The following is a 19,250-nucleotide window of genomic DNA, read 5'->3' on the forward strand; positions in this document are numbered from 1 at the left end:
GATTGTAGGTTGGCTGCATCGGTATTATTTGCACCTGTGTTTTCGCTATCTTCATTTGGGCCTGGTGCACCCTGGGTAGTGCAATTGTTGGAGGCCTTGAACAGGTAAGCATCCCTGCCTGTGTTCTGGTGTTTTTTTGTTTAGTTTAGTGGAGGGTTTCCTCCAATGGTGTTTTTTTAGATTAGGACTGCCAAGATACAAGGACCCTTGACGTGGGTTGGCAGCTTCAATATTGTGGCCATAATATCAACCAATACCTTGCATACATTGTTATGTTTTTGGTGCACTGTACATTTTTCCAGGGTGCGCCTGGGCCCTAGATGGCTCTGTACACTGTGGCCTCTGTTCACACAGGATGCATCATGGTTAGCCCACTATATATATGGCGTCATTAATAGGCTTTTCACCATATACTTTGCATTCCTGTGTGAACATGCCACATACAGACTATTCTTTTGCACGGGTGCTCCAAGCAGCCAATTCCTGATTGTAGGTTGGCTGCATCGGTATTATTTGCACCTGTGTTTTCGCTATCTTCATTTGGGCCTGGTGCACCCTGGGTAGTGCAATTGTTGGAGGCCTTGAACAGGTAAGCATCCCTGCCTGTGTTCTGGTGTTTTTTTGTTTAGTTTAGTGGAGGGTTTCCTCCAATGGTGTTTTTTTAGATTAGGACTGCCAAGATACAAGGACCCTTGACGTGGGTTGGCAGCTTCAATATTGTGGCCATAATATCAACCAATACCTTGCATACATTGTTATGTTTTTGGTGCACTGTACATTTTTCCAGGGTGCGCCTGGGCCCTAGATGGCTCTGTACACTGTGGCCTCTGTTCACACAGGATGCATCATGGTTAGCCTGCTATATATATGGCGTCATTAATAGGCTTTTCACCATATACTTTGCATTCCTGTGTGAACATGCCACATACAGACTATTTTTTGCACGGGTGCTCCAAGCAGCCAATTCCTGATTGTAGGTTGGCTGCATCGGTATTATTTGCACCTGTGTTTTCGCTATCTTCATTTGGGCCTGGTGCACCCTGGGTAGTGCAATTGTTGGAGGCCTTGAACAGGTAAGCATCCCTGCCTGTGTTCTGGTGTTTTTTTGTTTAGTTTAGTGGAGGGTTTCCTCCAATGGTGTTTTTTTAGATTAGGACTGCCAAGATACAAGGACCCTTGACGTGGGTTGGCAGCTTCAATATTGTGGCCATAATATCAACCAATACCTTGCATACATTGTTATGTTTTTGGTGCACTGTACATTTTTCCAGGGTGCGCCTGGGCCCTAGATGGCTCTGTACACTGTGGCCTCTGTTCACACAGGATGCATCATGGTTAGCCCGCTATATATATGGCGTCATTAATAGGTTTTTCACCATATACTTTGCATTCCTGTGTGAACATGCCACATACAGACTATTTTTTTGCACGGGTGCTCCAAGCAGCCAATTCCTGATTGTAGGTTGGCTGCATCGGTATTATTTGCACCTGTGTTTTCGCTATCTTCATTTGGGCCTGGTGCACCCTGGGTAGTGCAATTGTTGGAGGCCTTGAACAGGTAAGCATCCCTGCCTGTGTTCTGGTGTTTTTTTGTTTAGTTTAGTGGAGGGTTTCCTCCAATGGTGTTTTTTCCTGTGACATCAAGCCCACGGATTAGTAATGGAGAGGCATTTAATTGAAAGAATGACCCAGACTCCTTTAATAATCTCAATTAAACCATACTTACAACCTCGACTAATTCCACCGAAGCCCTCGTTCTCCTATAATAAACCAGTTCTTCTTGGTTTGATGGCTTGTGACTATCCATCATCCTCTTGATTTATATTCCAGAGGTTTTCAATGGGGTTCAGGTCTGCACATTGAGCTGCCCGTGACAGGGTTTTAATGTGGTGGTCTCTTAATTTTTGCCAGAGCTGTATTGACCGTATATACATAGCCCCAGGTATCAGTGGTCAAGAATATTTTTTTTTTGCATCTTAATCCTGATAATTTTATTCCAAAGTAATCCAGAGCCCATGATTTTTTTTCTCCATTTGGTTGTTGGGAGTCGGGACTGCAGAATACAGCCAGATCCTTTTCATAGTACAGCATGAAAATCCAGCTGTTTTAAACGGGTTTGCCTGTCCTAGCCATCACATCTGAGTCCACATAAAATTCTGCCATTTTTGTGGTGCTGTAAATTTTTTTGGAGTGTCTTATATAACTTCTTGACACCATTTTGCTGCCAAAAAAATATTTATCTACAGGGCAGACATTTTACACTGGGTTTTGTCCGAAACATGGATCGCATGTCATTGCACTCAAAATTGTGCCATTTCAGGCCTCCATAGACTTGGGCTATCTTCATCACACGCCTCATCTATCTGTGGGCTAAAAATTGTGGGCAAAAAATTGTGGCATTTGAGGGCTCCATTCAACTGTTTTGCTGTGTCTTACCCTATTTCTAAACTTTTTTTTGCAGTAAAAACAAAAAAAATACAGGCCACATATTTAATAGTGTGGTATCTGGGCAGCACAGTGGCTCAGCGGTTAGCACTGCAGCCTTGCAGCGCTGGAGTCTTGGTTTCAAAATCCCACCAAGGAAAACATCTGCAAGGAGTTTGTATGTTCTCCCTGTGTTTGCGTGGGTTTCATCCAGGTACTCTGGTTTCCTCCCACTTTCCAAAGACACACTGATCGGCAACTTAGATTCTGAGCCCCATCGGAGACAGCGATGATAATGTGTGCAAATTGCTGAATATGTTAGCGCTTTATAAACATAAAAATTATTATTATTATAGATACCTCTTCTCTCTGTGGGCAAAAAATGGTGGCATTTGAGGCCTCCATTCAACTGATTTTGCTGTGTGTTACCCTAGTTCTTTACACTATTTTGTGGTAAAATCAAAAAAATATACAGGCTACATATATAATAGTGTGGTATCTCCGTCAGATGCCTTTTCTATTTGTGGGCTAAAAATTGTGACATTTGAGGGCTCCATTCAACTGTTTTTGCTGTGTGTTACCCTAGCTCTAAATACTATTTTGCAGTAAAAACATAAAAATCAGGCCACATATTTAAACCCTTAACGTTGGATGCCTCCTCCTGTTTGGTGCGAGCTCCGGGGATGAGCCCGTACCTTTTCTGAGACATTACAGCTAATCTGATTAGCTGACATGGGCCCAGAACAGCCGCGAGTGAAATCACGATTCACTCGCAGCTGTTGACATGTTAAATGCCACTGTCAAACTCTGACAGCAGCACTTAACATGCACGCGCAGTAAGCGCATCATTCCCTCCTCACATCGGCACCCGTGTTACATGACTGCGGGCCGCCGATGGGTTGACATTAGTGATGATCGAGTGAACTCATTGCTCAGGTTTTCCCGAGCACGCTCATGTGACCACCGAGTATTTGTTAGCGTTCGGAGCAGGACCGCCATCAGGGCGTGACAGCCATGACTGGCATATGGGGCCCGGTGAGCAGAGGGGCACCGTCTCATCTGCTCACCAGGCACCCCCTGCAGGTGCTGCAGCACACTATTGACGTGCGGGCCCGTGCCCACACATCAATAGTTAACAGCCGCCGCCAGCCAGTCGGAGTCTGGCAGCTGACTTGAGCGGCCGCAGTGCGCAGTCGCACTTTGCCGGCATCTGATGTCATTGTCAACCGCCGGCGAGTGCGTCCTTCACCTGCGTGGAGGAAGAGAGCTTCACCCGCCGCAGGAGCATGGCAAGGTAAGAACCCTTTTTTTTTTCTTTGAGCACGGCGATCCAGGGGGGGGGGGGGGGCAGGGCAGAGATGCTGGACACAGGGGCAGAAAGCTGGACACGGGCATTATGCTGGACACGGGGGCATTATGCTGGACACGGGGGCATTATGCTGGACACGGGGGCAGTATGCTGGACACGGGGGCAGTATGCTGGACACGGGGGCAGTATGCTGGACACGGGGGCAGTATGCTGGACACGGGGGCAGTATGCTGGACACGGGGGCAGTATGCTGGACACGGGGGCAGTATGCTGGACACGGGGGCAGTATGCTGGACACGGGGGCAGTATGCTGGACACGGGGGCAGTATGCTGGACACGGGGGCAGTATGCTGGACACGGGGGCAGTATGCTGGACACGGGGGCAGTATGCTGGACACAAGGGCAGTATGCTGGACAGTGGACACAGGGGCAGTATGCTGGACACAGGGGCAGTATGCTGGACACGGGCAGAATGCTGGACATGGGGGCAGAATGCTGGACACAAGGGGCAGAATGCTGGACACAAGGGGCAGAATGTTGGACACAAGGGGCAGAATGCTGGACACAAGGGGCAGAGATGCTGGACACAAGGGGCAGAGATGCTGGACACAGGGGCAGAGATGCTGGACACAGGGGCAGAGATGCTGGACACAGGGGCAGAATGCTGGACACAAGGGCAGAGATGCTGGACACAAGGGCAGAGATGCTGGACACAGGGGCAGAGATGCTGGACACAGGGGCAGAGATGCTGGACACAGGGGCAGAGATGCTGGACATGGGCAGAATGGAGATACGGGGTATGATGTAAGACATGGGGGCATGACTGGAGACAGATGGGGAAGGATTGAAGACAGATGGGGCAGAATGGAGACACAGGAGGCATGATTGGAGACAAGTGGCAGGATTGCAGACATGGGGGCATGATTGGAGACACTGGGGGCAGAATTGGAGTTAGATCGTGCAGGATCATGGGGCAGGATGGATATGATGGAGACAGATGGGTCAGGATGAGGAGATCATATGGGGCAGAATGGATACTCATGAGGGCAGGATGGGAGAACATATGGCTGACGCCAGGAATGAGACACACGTTGGCCAGGATGGGGAATATTATTACCATAGGGACTAATTTAGGGATATTATTACTGCAGTGATGTATTTATTTTATTTTTTGAGGATACTGTTTTAAATGAGGGGGCGGTCCTGTTACTGTGTAGAGTGATACTATGTCGCCTCTTTTTCTTCATGTGGTGTAATGTAGAAGTTGGGAAAAATTAATTATGTGTTCTGCAACTGGAACTCGAGATAACTATGTTATTTCCTGCAGAGACGAGTCCTGGCTAGTGTTGAGCGATACCGTCCGATACTTGAAAGTATCGGTATCGGAAAGTATCGGCCGATACCGGCAAAGTATCGGATCCAATCCGATACCGATACCCGATACCAATACAAGTCAATGGGACATGTATCGGACGGTATTCCTGATGGTTCCCAGGGTCTGAAGGAGAGGAAACTCTCCTTCAGGCCCTGGGATCCATATAAATGTGTAAAAGAAAGAATTAAAATAAAAAATATCGCTATACTCACCCTCCGACGCAGCCTGGACCTCAGCGAGGGAACCGGCAGCGTTGTTTGTTTAAAATTCGCGCTTTTACTTGGTTACGTGAAGTCCCGGCTTCTGATTGGTCAGGGCGGCCATGTTGCCGGGACGCGGACCAATCACAGCAAGCCGTGACGAAATTACGTCACGGCTTGCTGTGATTGGTCCGCGTCCCGGCAACATGGCCGCCATTCACCAATCACAAGCCGGGACGTCACGGGAGGCTGGACACGCGTCCATTTTAGAAAGCGCGCGTGTCCAGCCTCCAGTGACGTCCCGGCTTGTGATTGGTCCGCGTCCCGGCAACATGGGCGCCGTGACCAATCACAGCAAGCCGTGACGAAATTACGTCACGGCTTGCTGTGATTGGTCCGCGTCCCGGCAACATGGCCGCCATTAACCAATCACAAGCCGTGACGTCACGGGAGGCTGGACACGCGCGCTTTTTAAAATGGGCGCGTGTCCAGCCTCCCGTGACGTCACGGCTTGTGATTGGTTGCGCCGCGATCAACCAATCACAAGCCGGGAGGCTGGACACGCGCGCATTTTAAAATTTTAAAATGGGCGTGTGTCCAGCCTCCCGTGACGTCACGGCTTGTGATTGGTTGCGTCTCCCATGTGACTGCGACGCAACCAATCACAACGCCGGAACGTAATTTTAAAATCCTGAAGGACCTGAAATTACGTCACGGCTTGCTGTGATTGGTTGCGTCCCGGTCACATGGGCGGCACGCAACCAATCACAAGCCGGGACTCACGTAAATGAAAGAAAAGCGCGAATTTTAAACAAAGAACGCTGCCGCTTCCCTCGGTAAGGTGCAGGCTGCGTCGGAGAGGTGAGTATAGCAATATTTTTTATTTTAATTCTCTCTTTTACACATTTTTACATTAATGTTGTTTCGATACCGATACCCGATATCACAAAAATATCGGATCTCGGTATCGGAATTCCGATACAGCAAGTATCGGCCGATACCCGATACTTGCAGTATCGGAATGCTCAACACTAGTCCTGGCTGGATGAAGTGATGGCGGTCTGTTCTGGATGAAAGATGAAGGACTTCACCTAGAGACGTCACTGGTGAGTCAGTGTTACCTATACACTGACACTATACACTGTATACTATATACAGAGGTCCTGTGTACAATGTCACCAGTGATCACTGGATTACCTATACACAGACACTGCATACTAAGTACAGATCTCCTGTGAATACTGGCACTTATGGTGATAGTATAGGGCTTTTTTTTTATTACTGATCAGAATTGTAGTATTCAGTCACTATGTGGTGGTAATATGTGGTCTGGTCATGGTGCGGTGGTTTTTGTTCCTTGTATGTGATATTATTCGGTCATTGGTGGTAATATGTGGTCTGGACATGGTGTTGTGGTATTTGTTCCTTGTATGTGATATTATTGGTCATTTTAAAAATTTAAAAATAAATAAATCTTTATTTTTATATAGCGCTAACATATTCCGCAGCGCTTTACAGTTTTGCACACATCATCATCATAAATAAAAATATACCTAAATTGTATTGCATATTTTAACAAATATTTAGTAGGTTACAGTAGAGTAGGGCCTGGCCAAAAGTGTCTACCGTGTTATGGTGGCGGCTTAAAAAATCTTTTGGCCAAAACAAAAGCTGCTGGCTATATGTGTGATCTGGTGATGGGAACTGTTAATGTGTGATAGGTGAGAAGTGGAGTTTTTTCAAGAGAGAGCGGTGGGACTGTGGACAGTTTGAGGGGTGGAGCATGGAGGCGGGGCTGGGGTGGAGCCTGGGCGGAGTCTCAAGGGGGCCCCGGAAATTTTGCCAGTATGGGGCCCCGAAATTTCTAGTGGCAGCCCTGGTTCGGAGATTAAGTTTTCATCGCCTCAGCTGAATGATTTACAGCTATTAGCCAGGCTGAGTACATGTGGGAGTTGCCTGGTTGCTAGGGAATCCTCACATGTAATCAAGCTGTCTAGTAGCTGTAAATCATTCAGCTGAGGCAATGAAAACTTAATCTCCGAACACTAACAAATACTCGGAGATCACCCGAGCAACGAGTACACTCGCTCATCACTAGTTGGCATGACAACCCGGGGTTAGGAGAAGACCCCTGTGGTTGTTATTGCTGGATCGCTATGAGCACCACCTAGTGGTTGCCGCTCACAGCAAGTGAGCATTTCTGCTACATAGAGCAGGACTGCAGCCCTGCTCTATGTAGCAGAGGAGATCGGACAAGTGCAGCATCAAGTCTCCCATGGAGACTACTGAAGCATGCAAAAAGTAAAAAAAAAAAAAAAGAAAGTTTTAAAAAAACATTTGAGGGCTCCATTCAACTGTTTTTGCTGTGTGTTACCCTAGCTCTAAATACTATTTTGCGGTAAAAGCAACAAAATACAGGCCACATGTTTAATAGTGTGGTATCTTAATCAGACGCCTCTTCTTTGGGCTAAAAATTGTGGCATTTGAGGGCTCCATTCAACTGATTTTGCTGTGTGTTACCCAAGTTCTATACACTATTTTGCGGTAAAAACAAAAAAAATACAGGCCATATATTTAATAGTGTGGTATCTTAATCAGACGCCTCTTCTTTGGGCTAAAAATTGTGGCATTTGAGGGCTCCATTCAACTGATTTTGCTGTGTGTTACCCAAGTTCTATACACTATTTTGCGGTAAAAACAAAAAAAATACAGGCCATATATTTAATAGTGTGGTATCTTAATCAGACACCTCTTCTTTGGGCTAAAAATTGTGGCATTTGAGGTCTCCATTCAACTGATTTTGCTGTGTATTACCAAAGTTCTATACACTATTTTGCAGTAAAAACAAAAAATTCAGGCAACATATTTAAACCCTTAACGTTGGATGCCTCCTCCTGTTTGGTGCGAGCTCCGGGGATGAGCCCGTACCTTTTCTGAGACATTACAGCTAATCTGATCAGCTGACATGGGCCCAGAACAGCCGCGAGTGAAATCACGATTCACTCGCAGCTGTTGACAAGTTAAATGCCACTGTCAAACTCTGACAGCAGCACTTAACATGCACGCGCAGTAAGCGCATCATTCCCTCCTCACATCGGCACCCGTGTTACATGACTGCGGGCCGCCGATGGGTTGACATTAGTGATGATTGAGTGTACTTGTTGCTCAGGTTTTCCTGAGCACGCTCATGTAACCTCCGAGTATTTGTTAGTGTTCGGAGCAGGGCCGCCATCAGGGCATGACAGCCATGACTGGCATATGGGACCCGGTGAGCAGAGGGGGCCCGCATCAGGCCCCGTCTCATCTGCTCACGGGGCACCCCCCTGCAGGCGCTGCAGCACACTATGGACGTGTGGGCCCGTGCCCGCACGTCAATAGTTAACAGCCGCTGCCAGCCAGTCGGAGGCTGGCAGCTGACTTGAGCGGCCGCAGTGCGCAGTCGCACTTCACCGGTGTCTGATGTCATTGTCAGCCGCCGGCAAGTGCGTACTTCACCTGCGTGGAGGAAGAGAGCTTCACCCGCCGCAGGAGCATGGCAAGGTAAGAACCCCTTTTTTTTTCTTTGAGCACGGCGATCCAGGGGGGGGCCCAGGGCAGAGATGCTGGACACAGGGGCAGAAAGCTGGACACGGGCATTATGCTGGACACAGGGGCAGTATGCTGGACACAGGGGCAGTATGCTGGACAGTGGACACAGGGGCAGTATGCTGGACACAGGGGCAGTATGCTGGACACAGGGGCAGTATGCTGGACACAGGGGCAGTATGCTGGACACAGGGGCAGTATGCTGGACACAGGGGCAGTATGCTGGACACAGGGGCAGTATGCTGGACACAGGGGCAGTATGCTGGACAGTGGACACAGGGGCAGTATGCTGGACACAGGGGCAGTATGCTGGACATGGGCAGAATGCTGGACACGGGGGCAGAATGCTGGACACGGGGGCAGAATGCTGGACACGGGGGCAGAATGCTGGACATGGGGGCAGAATGCTGGACACAGGGTCAGAATGCTGGACATGGGCAGTATGCTGGACACGGGCAGAATGCTGGACACAGGGGCAGAGATGCTGGACACAGAAGCAGAGAATGCTGGACACAGGGGCAGAGATGCTGGACACAGGGGCAGAGATGCTGGACACAGGGGCAGAGATGCTGGACAAAGGGGCAGAGATGCTGGACACAAGGGCAGAGATGCTGGACACAAGGGCAGAGATGCTGGACATAGGGGCAGAGATGCTGGACATGGGCAGAATGGAGATACGGGGTATGATGTAAGACATGGGGGCATGACTGGAGACAGATGGGGAAGGATTGGAGACAGATGGGGCAGAATGGAGACACAGGAGGCATGATTGGAGACAAGTGGCTGGATTGCAGACATGGGGGCATGATTGGAGACACTGGGGGCAGAATTGGAGTTAGATCATGCAGGATCATGGGGCAGGATGGATATGATGGAGACAGATGGGTAAGGATGGGGAGATCATATGGGGCAGAATGGATACTCATGAGGGCAGGATGGGAGAACATATGGCTGACGCCAGGAATGAGACACACGTTGGCCAGGATGGGGAATATTGTTACCATAGGGACTAATTTAGGGATATTATTACTGCAGTGATGTATTTATTTTATTTTTTGAGGATACTGTTTTAAATGAGGGGGCGGTCCTGTTGCTGTGTAGAGTGATACTATGTCGCCTCTTTTTCTTCATGTGGTGTAATGTAGAAGTTGGGAAAAATTAATTATGTGTTCTGCAAGTGGAACTCGAGATAACTATGTTATTTCCTGTAGAGACGAGTCCTGGCTGGATGAAGTGATGGCGGTCTGTGCTGGATGAAAGATGAAGGACTTCACCTAGAGACGTCACTGGTGAGTCAGTGTTACTTATACACTGACACTATACACTGTATACTATATACAGAGGTCCTGTGTATAATGTCACCAGTGATCACTGGATTACCTATACACAGACACTGCATACTAAGTACAGATCTCCTGTGAATACTGGCACTTATGGTGATAGTATAGGGCTTTTTTTTTATTACTGATCAGAATTGTAGTATTCAGTCACTATGTGGTGGTAATATGTGGTCTGGTCATGGTGCGGTGGTATTTGTTCCTTGTATGTGATATTATTCGGTCACTGGTGGTAATATGTGGTCTGGACATGGTGTTGTGGTATTTGTTCCTTGTATGTGATATTATTGGTCATTTTAAAAATTTAAAAATAAATAAATCTTTATTTTTATATAGCGCTAACATATTCCGCAGCGCTTTACAGTTTTGCACACATCATCATCATAAATAAAAATATTCCTAAATTGTATTGCATATTTTAACAAATATTTAGTAGGTTACAGTAGAGTAGGGCCCGGCCAAAAGTGTCTACCGTGTTATGGTGGCGGCTTAAAAAATCTCTTGGCCAAAACAAAAGCTGCTAGCTATATGTGTGACCTGGTGATGGGAACTGTTAATGTGTGATAGGTGAGAAGTGGAGTTTTTTCAAGAGAGCGGTGAAACTGTGGACAGTTTGAGGGGTGGAGCATGGAGGCGGGGCTGGGGTGGAGCCTGGGCGGAGTCTGAAGGGGGCCCCGAAAATTTTGCCAGTATGGGGCCCCGAAATTTCTAGTGGCAGCCCTGGTTCGGAGATTAAGTTTTCATCACCTCAGCTGAATGATTTACAGCTATTAGCCAGGCTGAGTACATGTGGGAGTTGCCTGATTGCTAGGGAATCCTCAAATGTAATCAAGCTGTCTAGTAGCTGTAAATCATTCAGCTGAGGCAATGAAAACTTAATCTCCGAACACTAACAAATACTCGGAGATCACCCGAGCAACGAGTACACTCGCTCATCACTAGTTGGCATGACAACCCGGGGTTAGGAGAAGACCCCTGTGGTTGTTATTGCTGGATCGCTATGAGCACCGCCTAGTGGTCGCCGCTCATAGCAAGTGAGCATTTCTGCTACATAGAGCAGGACTGCAGCCCTGCTCTATGTAGCAGAGGAGATCGGACAAGCGCAGCATCAAGTCTCCCATGGAGACTACTGAAGCATGCAAAAAGTAAAAAAAAAAAAAAGTTTTAAAAAAATACTTAAAAAATGTAAAAGTTCAAATCACTTGCCTTTCGCCCCATTCAAAATAAAACACTTAAAAAAATCAAATATATGCATATTTGGTATCACCGCATTCAGAATTGCCCGATCTATCAATATAAATAGAAAATTAATCAAATCAGTAAATGGCATAGCGAGAAAAAAAATCAAAACGCCAGAATTACATTTTTTCGCTCCAACATTGCAATATAATGCAATAATGGGCGAACAAAAGAACATATCTGCACCAAATTGGTATCAATAAAAACATCAGATCAGCACGCAGAAAATATGCCCTCAAACAACCCCAGATCCCGAAAAAATGGAGACGCTACGGGTCTCAGAAAATGGCGACTTTTTTTTTAACAAACTTTTTAATGTTTTTTCGCTACTTGTATAAAAAGAACCTTGACATGTTTGGTGTCTATGAACTCATAATGACGTGGAGAATCATATTGTCAGATCAGTTTTAGTATTTAATGAACCTAGTAGAAAAAACAAACAAAAAACAAGTGTAGGATTGCACTTTTTTTTGCAATTTCACCACACTTGGAATTTTTTTCCCGTGTTCTATTACACGACATAATAAAATCAATGATGGTGTTCCAAAGTACAACTCGTCCTGCAAAAAAACAAGCCCTCACATGACCATTTTGCCAAAAAAAAAAAAAAAAGTTATGGCTCTGGGAAAAAGGGGAGCAAAAAATGAAAATGCAAAACCAAAAATACCTCTGGTCCTTAAGGGGTTAATAGTGTGGTATCTTCGTCAGACGCCTCTTCTATCTGTGGGCTAAAAATTGTGGCATTTGAGGCCTCCATTCAACTGATTTTGCTGTGTGTTACCCTAGTTCAATACAATATTTTGCTTTAAAGGTAAGGTACCGCGTTTGTAGATCATTAATAAATCACTGTAATGTCGCATAACATGCTGCTATAACCAAGTTTTAAATGCATGTGAAACAGATTTCGTGTGTTATATGTGTTTAAAGAAGGAACTGGGGGCTGACATCTTGGTTTCACAGCAGTTCACGACACTAACAGTGTCATTTTACGGCACCCCATGGACATAGGAGATAATAGACCGGCGCAGACCCTATCTTTAACATTGTAGCTGCATTAGCAGTGAGCTGGGCACGCCTCTGTGGGCTGCACAATTCACTGCTGTAGGTGTGACTAACTGCCATTTTATTATAGCCCAGTGCTCTCTGCCAAGCTCTCTTAGGGTACCTTCACACTGGTCGATTCTGCTACGATTACGACGCATTTGCGTCATATTCGACATCGCAGTACGAGCTCGTAGCCAGCGGTCACACTCTACGATGTTAACGCTTTTTCTGACGTAGTTGCGATGTGAACGTCACGCGTCGCAATCGTACGCTACCCTTCACACCGCCATAGTCCTACGACTCCGAGCGTGACGTATTACCAGCATGGGCGTGCTAAAACGTCACGCCCAATCAGGAGACAGGTATGCGGAAGCCCAACCCACGTAGTCGCATTACGAGCTCGTATGACCGCCGTCACATACTACGATTTCGACCGCCACAGCGGGACATTTACGACGAAAGAAAGTTCTGCTCTTTCTTTCACATCGTACGATGCTGGGCTGCGTCGCAAATCGTAACGCCATGTCACACTTTGCAACCTCGGAACGAGGACGGATAAACGTCACAAATCGAACGCTCGTTCAGACTTTGATTGCACAGTGTGAAGGGGCCCTTACTCTCTATCACAGGAGAGAAGTGCTCACTGCTCCTCTGTACTCCAGGCACTGGGCAGACATCCTCTGCCCCTCACATGCTGCCCTGTTTGCTTCTCCTGCCGTGTCTCCGCCTCCCCCCTCACACACAGTCCCCTGTGATCTCTGGTAAGCTGCATTCACAGCCTGCAGAGAGAGGTGATACCTGACACCTCTCTCTCATACAATGCATCTCTCCCCTCCCTCCACAATGCCTGGCCATTCACTGCAGACCTGGATCTCCTTCTTATCTTAGGGTACCTTCACACTGGTCGATTCTGCTACGATTACGACGCATTTGCGTCATATTCGACATCGCAGTACGAGCTCGTAGCCAGCGGTCACACTCTACGATGTTAACGCTTTTTCTGACGTAGTTGCGATGTGAACGTCACGCGTCGCAATCGTACGCTACCCTTCACACCGCCATAGTCCTACGACTCCGAGCGTGACGTATTACCAGCATGGGCGTGCTAAAACGTCACGCCCAATCAGGAGACAGGTATGCGGAAGCCCAACCCACGTAGTCGCATTACGAGCTCGTATGACCGCCGTCACATACTACGATTTCGACCGCCACAGCGGGACATTTACGACGAAAGAAAGTTCTGCTCTTTCTTTCACATCGTACGATGCTGGGCTGCGTCGCAAATCGTAACGCCATGTCACACTTTGCAACCTCGGAACGAGGACGGATAAACGTCACAAATCGAACGCTCATTCAGACTTTGATTGCACAGTGTGAAGGGGCCCTTACTGAGGGATGAGTCACAGACAGCTCTGCTCAGATAATGCTGCTCCATACTCACCACATAAACTATGTAACTGTGCTTCTGATGCAGTAAATGCTGGTGATAGCAGATCACAGAGCAGTCACACACAAATGGCTCTGCCCTGTGATGCTGCTCTTCATTCTGCCCCAGGGATATTAGACCACCCAAAAGGGGAGGGAAATGCTGATGTCAGCGGTTACTGCCCAGATTTTCCAGCTAACAGTAAAGCTGGTAAGTCTTACTATAGCTGCTTGAGGTCTAAAACGGAAAATGCTCCCCCTAGTGGTCAATATATATATTTGTAAGAAAATATATAATATTTTTCATATAGAAATGTTTGCAAACAGTGCAAACATTGCATTAATACATTTTATTTACTATTTTAAGCTTAATTTCACAAAAAAACAAACTACAAGAAAACTGGTGGCACCTTCCCTTTAAGAAAAAATTATACAGGCCACATATTGAACAATGTGGTATCTCCGTCAGACACCTCATCTGTCTGTGGCCTACAAATTGTTGCATTTCAGGCCTCCATTCAACTGCTTTGCTGTGTCTTAGGCCTCTTTCACACGTCAGTGTCTCCGGTACGTGTAGTGACAGTTTTCTCACGTACCGGAGACACTGACACACGTAGACCCATTCAAATGAATGGGTCTATGTACATGTGCGTGTTTTCACACGGACCGTATGTCCGTGCTGAAAACACGTAGACATGTCCGTTTTCTACCGGCAGCATGGACCACAATACGGACAGCACACGTGCACACGGAGAACAGTGTGCACTCTCCTCCGTGTGCACGTACCGCACGCAGGAGAGACAGCGCTACACTAAGCGCTGTCCCCCCCGCATGTGGTGCTGAAGGCAGAATTCATCTCTTCTCCCCCAGCGTTCGTTGGAGAGAAGAGATGAAAGATCTTTTTTTTTGGGGGGGGAGGGGGTGAAAAATAAAGTTTGCATGTGCCACCCGCCTCCCCCCTCAGTGCACCGCCTGGCCCCTTGCCGCAGAAATACTCACCTAGCTCCCGCGATGTCTCCTCTGTCCTCTCAGCGCTGGCAGCGTCTCCTGTGTGAGCGGTCACGTGGGACCGCTCATTACAGTCAGGGAATATTCGCTGACTGTAATGAGCGGCACCACATGACCGCTCACACAGGAGAAGCTGCCAGCGCGGTGAGGACAGAGGAGACATCGCGGGAGCTAGGTGAGTATTTCTGCGGCAAGGGGCCAGGCGGCGCACTTGGGGGGGGGGGGGGGCACATGCAAACTTTATTTTTCACCCCCCCCAAAAAAAAAATATATATATCTTTCATCTCTTCTCTCCAACGAACGCTGGGGGAGAAGAGATGAATTCTGCCTTCAGCACCACATGCGGGGGGGACAGCGCTTAGTGTAGCGCTGTCTCTCCTGCACGGTCCGTGTGGTCCTCAGGCTGCACACGGGCGGCACACGGATGCCGCACGTATGTGCCACTTGAGCACACGGATATACGGACACGGATATCTCCGGTACCGGTTTTTCCGGTACCGGAAATATCAGGACGTGTGAAAGAGCCCTTACCCTAGTTATTGACAAAGTTTGCTAAAAAAAATTGTTACCTACAGTCCAGTTATTTTAAACTGTGGTTTTCCCGCACACAGATCACAGATAAGTTCACTCCAGATTCAGCCATTTGTAGTGAACATGGAAAATATTGTAGTCCATTTAAAATGGACAAGGCGCATGGCAAGGGACGGTAAAGTGGATGTATTGGTGATGGTGCATGCTGAGGCCAAGGCCGTGGGCAAGCTGAAATTGTGAAACAGCAAACACCCACATCTTCTCGCCCGACCTTCCTGTCCAAATTACTAGGGGACTGCAGAACACCACTACTCAACCCAGAGCAGTGTCAAAAGGTTGTTGGTTGGATAGCGGATAATACTTCAGTCACTTTCCCACCACTACCACCACACTCTCTTCCACACAGTCAAGTTTAAGTAGCCATGAGTCTGGACCGCATATTTGTCACTCTGATTGCCCTTCCACCCACCATGCCGAGTGACTAGACAACTGATCCTACACTTCGACACTCCGAAGAGCTGTTCACTTTTCTATTTATAGATTAGGTCCTCTCGCCCGGTCCACTTGAAGCGGGGCAAGATGAGATTGCATGTAGCGATGCCCAAATATTTGAGCAGCCACGGCCACACAAAGGCAATGATGGGAACGTGTTACAAGAGGTGGACAATGATGAGACACAATTGCCAGAAAGTCAGGAGGAGGACCAGAGTGTGGAAATTGAAGACGAGATGGTGGATGATATATTAACTGGTCCAACCTGGCAGGAGGACATGCAGAGCAAGGACAGCAGTGCACAGGGGAAGGGAGGTGTAGCACCCCAACAGGCAGGAAGAAGCATTGTGTTGGCCACAGACAGAAGGCGGGCAACCATTCCCCGTAACACCAACATGACGGAAGTTGCCAGTCCAACTGTTAGGTCTTCCCGAGTCTGGTTGTTTTTCAAAGACTCTGCTGGTAACCCCAAACAGGCCATTTGCATCACTTCCCATGCACGCATCAGCAGGGGCAGAAAAACTACCAGACTGACCACCACTAGCATGATCAGGCACATGCAAGCAAAGCACCCAACCTTGTGGGCTCAACCCCAGGGTCCAGGAACAGTGTCTGCAGGTGACACCACAGCTAATTCCACTGTTGTGCGTGGAGGCCAATCCCATGTCTATGGTGCCTGCGATGATGCCTCCTACCCTGCACCTGTTGTGGCACACTCTCAACTGGCACCATCATCAAGCACGTTAACGTGTCCTTGTCCCAGCACAGCATTCAGTTGTCAATACCCCAGTCCTTGGAAGGCAAGTGTAAATACACAGCCAATGCCCCAAAGGCAGCAGTACTAAATTCACACATATCTCGTCGGCTTGTGCTCAAAATGTTGCCTTTTAGACTCATGGAGACAGAAGAATTCTGCAACCTGATGGCGGTGGCTGTCCCAAGGTACTTGGTCCCCAGCTGCCACTATTTCTCTAGGTGTGGCATCTCGGCATTACACCTGCATGTGTCCCACAACATTAGCCATGCCCTCAACAATACTGTTATTCGGAAAGTCAAACTAACCAGGGACACATGGACAAGTGCTTGTAGTTAGGGATGGTACATCTCGCTGATGGCACACTGGGTTAACATAGTGGCAGCCAGGATCCAGTTGGACCTTGGAATGGAACACGTCCTCCCAACTCCGAGGATTGCGGGACATACGTCAATCAGGGTTACCCACACAGTTTACAGCTCCTGCACCTCCTCCTCCTCTTCAGCCTCCATCTCCAAAATGACCACATCAGTCAAAAGCTGGAAGCACTACAGCACTGCCTCAGCCAAGAAGCAACAGGCTGTGCTGAAGCTAATTTGCTTAGGTGACAAACCACGCAATGCTGAAGAGTTGAGGACAGCTCTGAAAGAACAGGCAGATCTGTGGCTGACACCGCTGAACTTATAGCCAGCCATGGTCATGTATGACAATGGCCTGAACCTAGTGGCAGCTCTAAGGAGAGGCAAGCTCACACACTTACCATGCCTGGCTCATGTGCTTAACCTCGTTGTTCAATGGTTTCTCAAAAGATACCCAGAGCTTCTGAATCTGCTTGTAAAAGTACACCGCCTGTGTGCCCATTTTACAAAGTCAGCTACAGCTTCTGCCACCCTTGCCATGCTTCAGCAGCATTTGCAGCTTCTGGCTCAAAGACTGGTGTGTGATGTCCCCATGCATTGGAACTCTACACTGCATATGTTGGAAAGGATTTGTGAGCAGAAGAGAGCAGTTGTTGACTACCAGCATCATTAAGGCAGTCGGTATTCAGTTCAGACTCCAGACCTCAGGAGTGGACTTGGATGTCAGACATATGTACCATCCTCTAAGTTAACCAAAGAGAACTATAGTAACAACAGGGGAAAATAATCTAGTGTGCAACATGTAATCCCTTTAAAAAGTGAAAACTTTAATTTTAAATTATTAAAAAAAACACCTTTACCCAGTGCAAACAATAAATACAATAAGATCTTTAACAATAACCTAGCAATTTTCCCTATACTAAGCTGCTATCCCTTCCTAGCAGTGGAGGTTGGCACCCTAATAGAAAGGATTTTTTGGCGCCCCCACTCAACGACGGCTGTCCCCGACTAGCCCTGATTGAGTCCTGCAATACTATAGGAAGGAAAACAAAAAGCAGTATAAAGAGATGAAGGGAAAGTGTTTATTGCTAAAAGGTCATTGTACCAAAGAATACCTTCATCCAGAGGGGTCTCAAAAATATAGCCAAAAAGCAAGGGATAAAAAATCCCACAATATAAATACACATAATAATAATGATAATTTTATTTATATAGCGCCAACATATTATGCAGCGCTTTACAAATTATAGAGGGGACTTGTACAGACAATAGACATTACAGCATAACAGAAATCACAGTTCAAAACAGATACCAGGAGGAATGAGGGCCCTGCTCGAAACCTTACAAACTATGAAGAAAAGGGGAGACACGAGAGGTGGATGGTAACAATTGCTTTAGTTATTTGGACCAGCCATAGTGTAAGGCTCGGGTGTTCATGTAAAGCTGCATGAACCAGTTAACTGCCCAAGTATGTAACAGTACAGACACAGAGAGCTATTAATTGCATAAAGTGTATGAGAACATGATGCGAGGAACCTGATTTTGTTTTTTTCTTTGTTTTTTTTTTTTTTTTTTTTATTAGACCACACAGGGATAGTTAGGTTAATGCATTGAGGTGGTAGGCCAATCTGAACAAATGAGTTTTTAGAGCATGCTTAAAACTGTGGGGATTGGGGATTAATCGCATTAACCTAGGTAGTGCATTCCAAAGAATCGGCGCAGCATGTGTAAAGTCTTGGAGATTGGAGTGGGAGGTTCTGATTATTGAGGATGCTAACCTGAGGTCATTAGGGGAGCGGAGGGCATGGGTAGGGTGGTAGACACACATCAGATAATTCTTATGGCCACTATACAGTTATAATAAGACCTATACCGCACCAGGAGGAACCATAAACCCAACAGATAATAGGTTCAGTAGCCTGATTCAAGTAATAATCATCTGTTCAACATAATTCACATCATAGCATATAGATAAATAGATCTGATGGACATTGTGAGGCTGTGGCCTCTGATACAGCTAGGGGGCGCTGTTTGTTCTCCCCAGAATGTGCATGCAGATGGATGAAGTCCATAGGTGTGCATGAGAGTCATGGATTTCTGGTCCGGGTTTTCCAGGTGGCTGCAGGCCACAGGTTTGTGTGTGTTTAAAAGCCCTGCAGTAAGGGGTA

This window comes from Ranitomeya variabilis, chromosome 1 (genome assembly GCF_051348905.1).
Source record: "Ranitomeya variabilis isolate aRanVar5 chromosome 1, aRanVar5.hap1, whole genome shotgun sequence".
NCBI lineage: Eukaryota > Metazoa > Chordata > Amphibia > Anura > Dendrobatidae > Ranitomeya > Ranitomeya variabilis.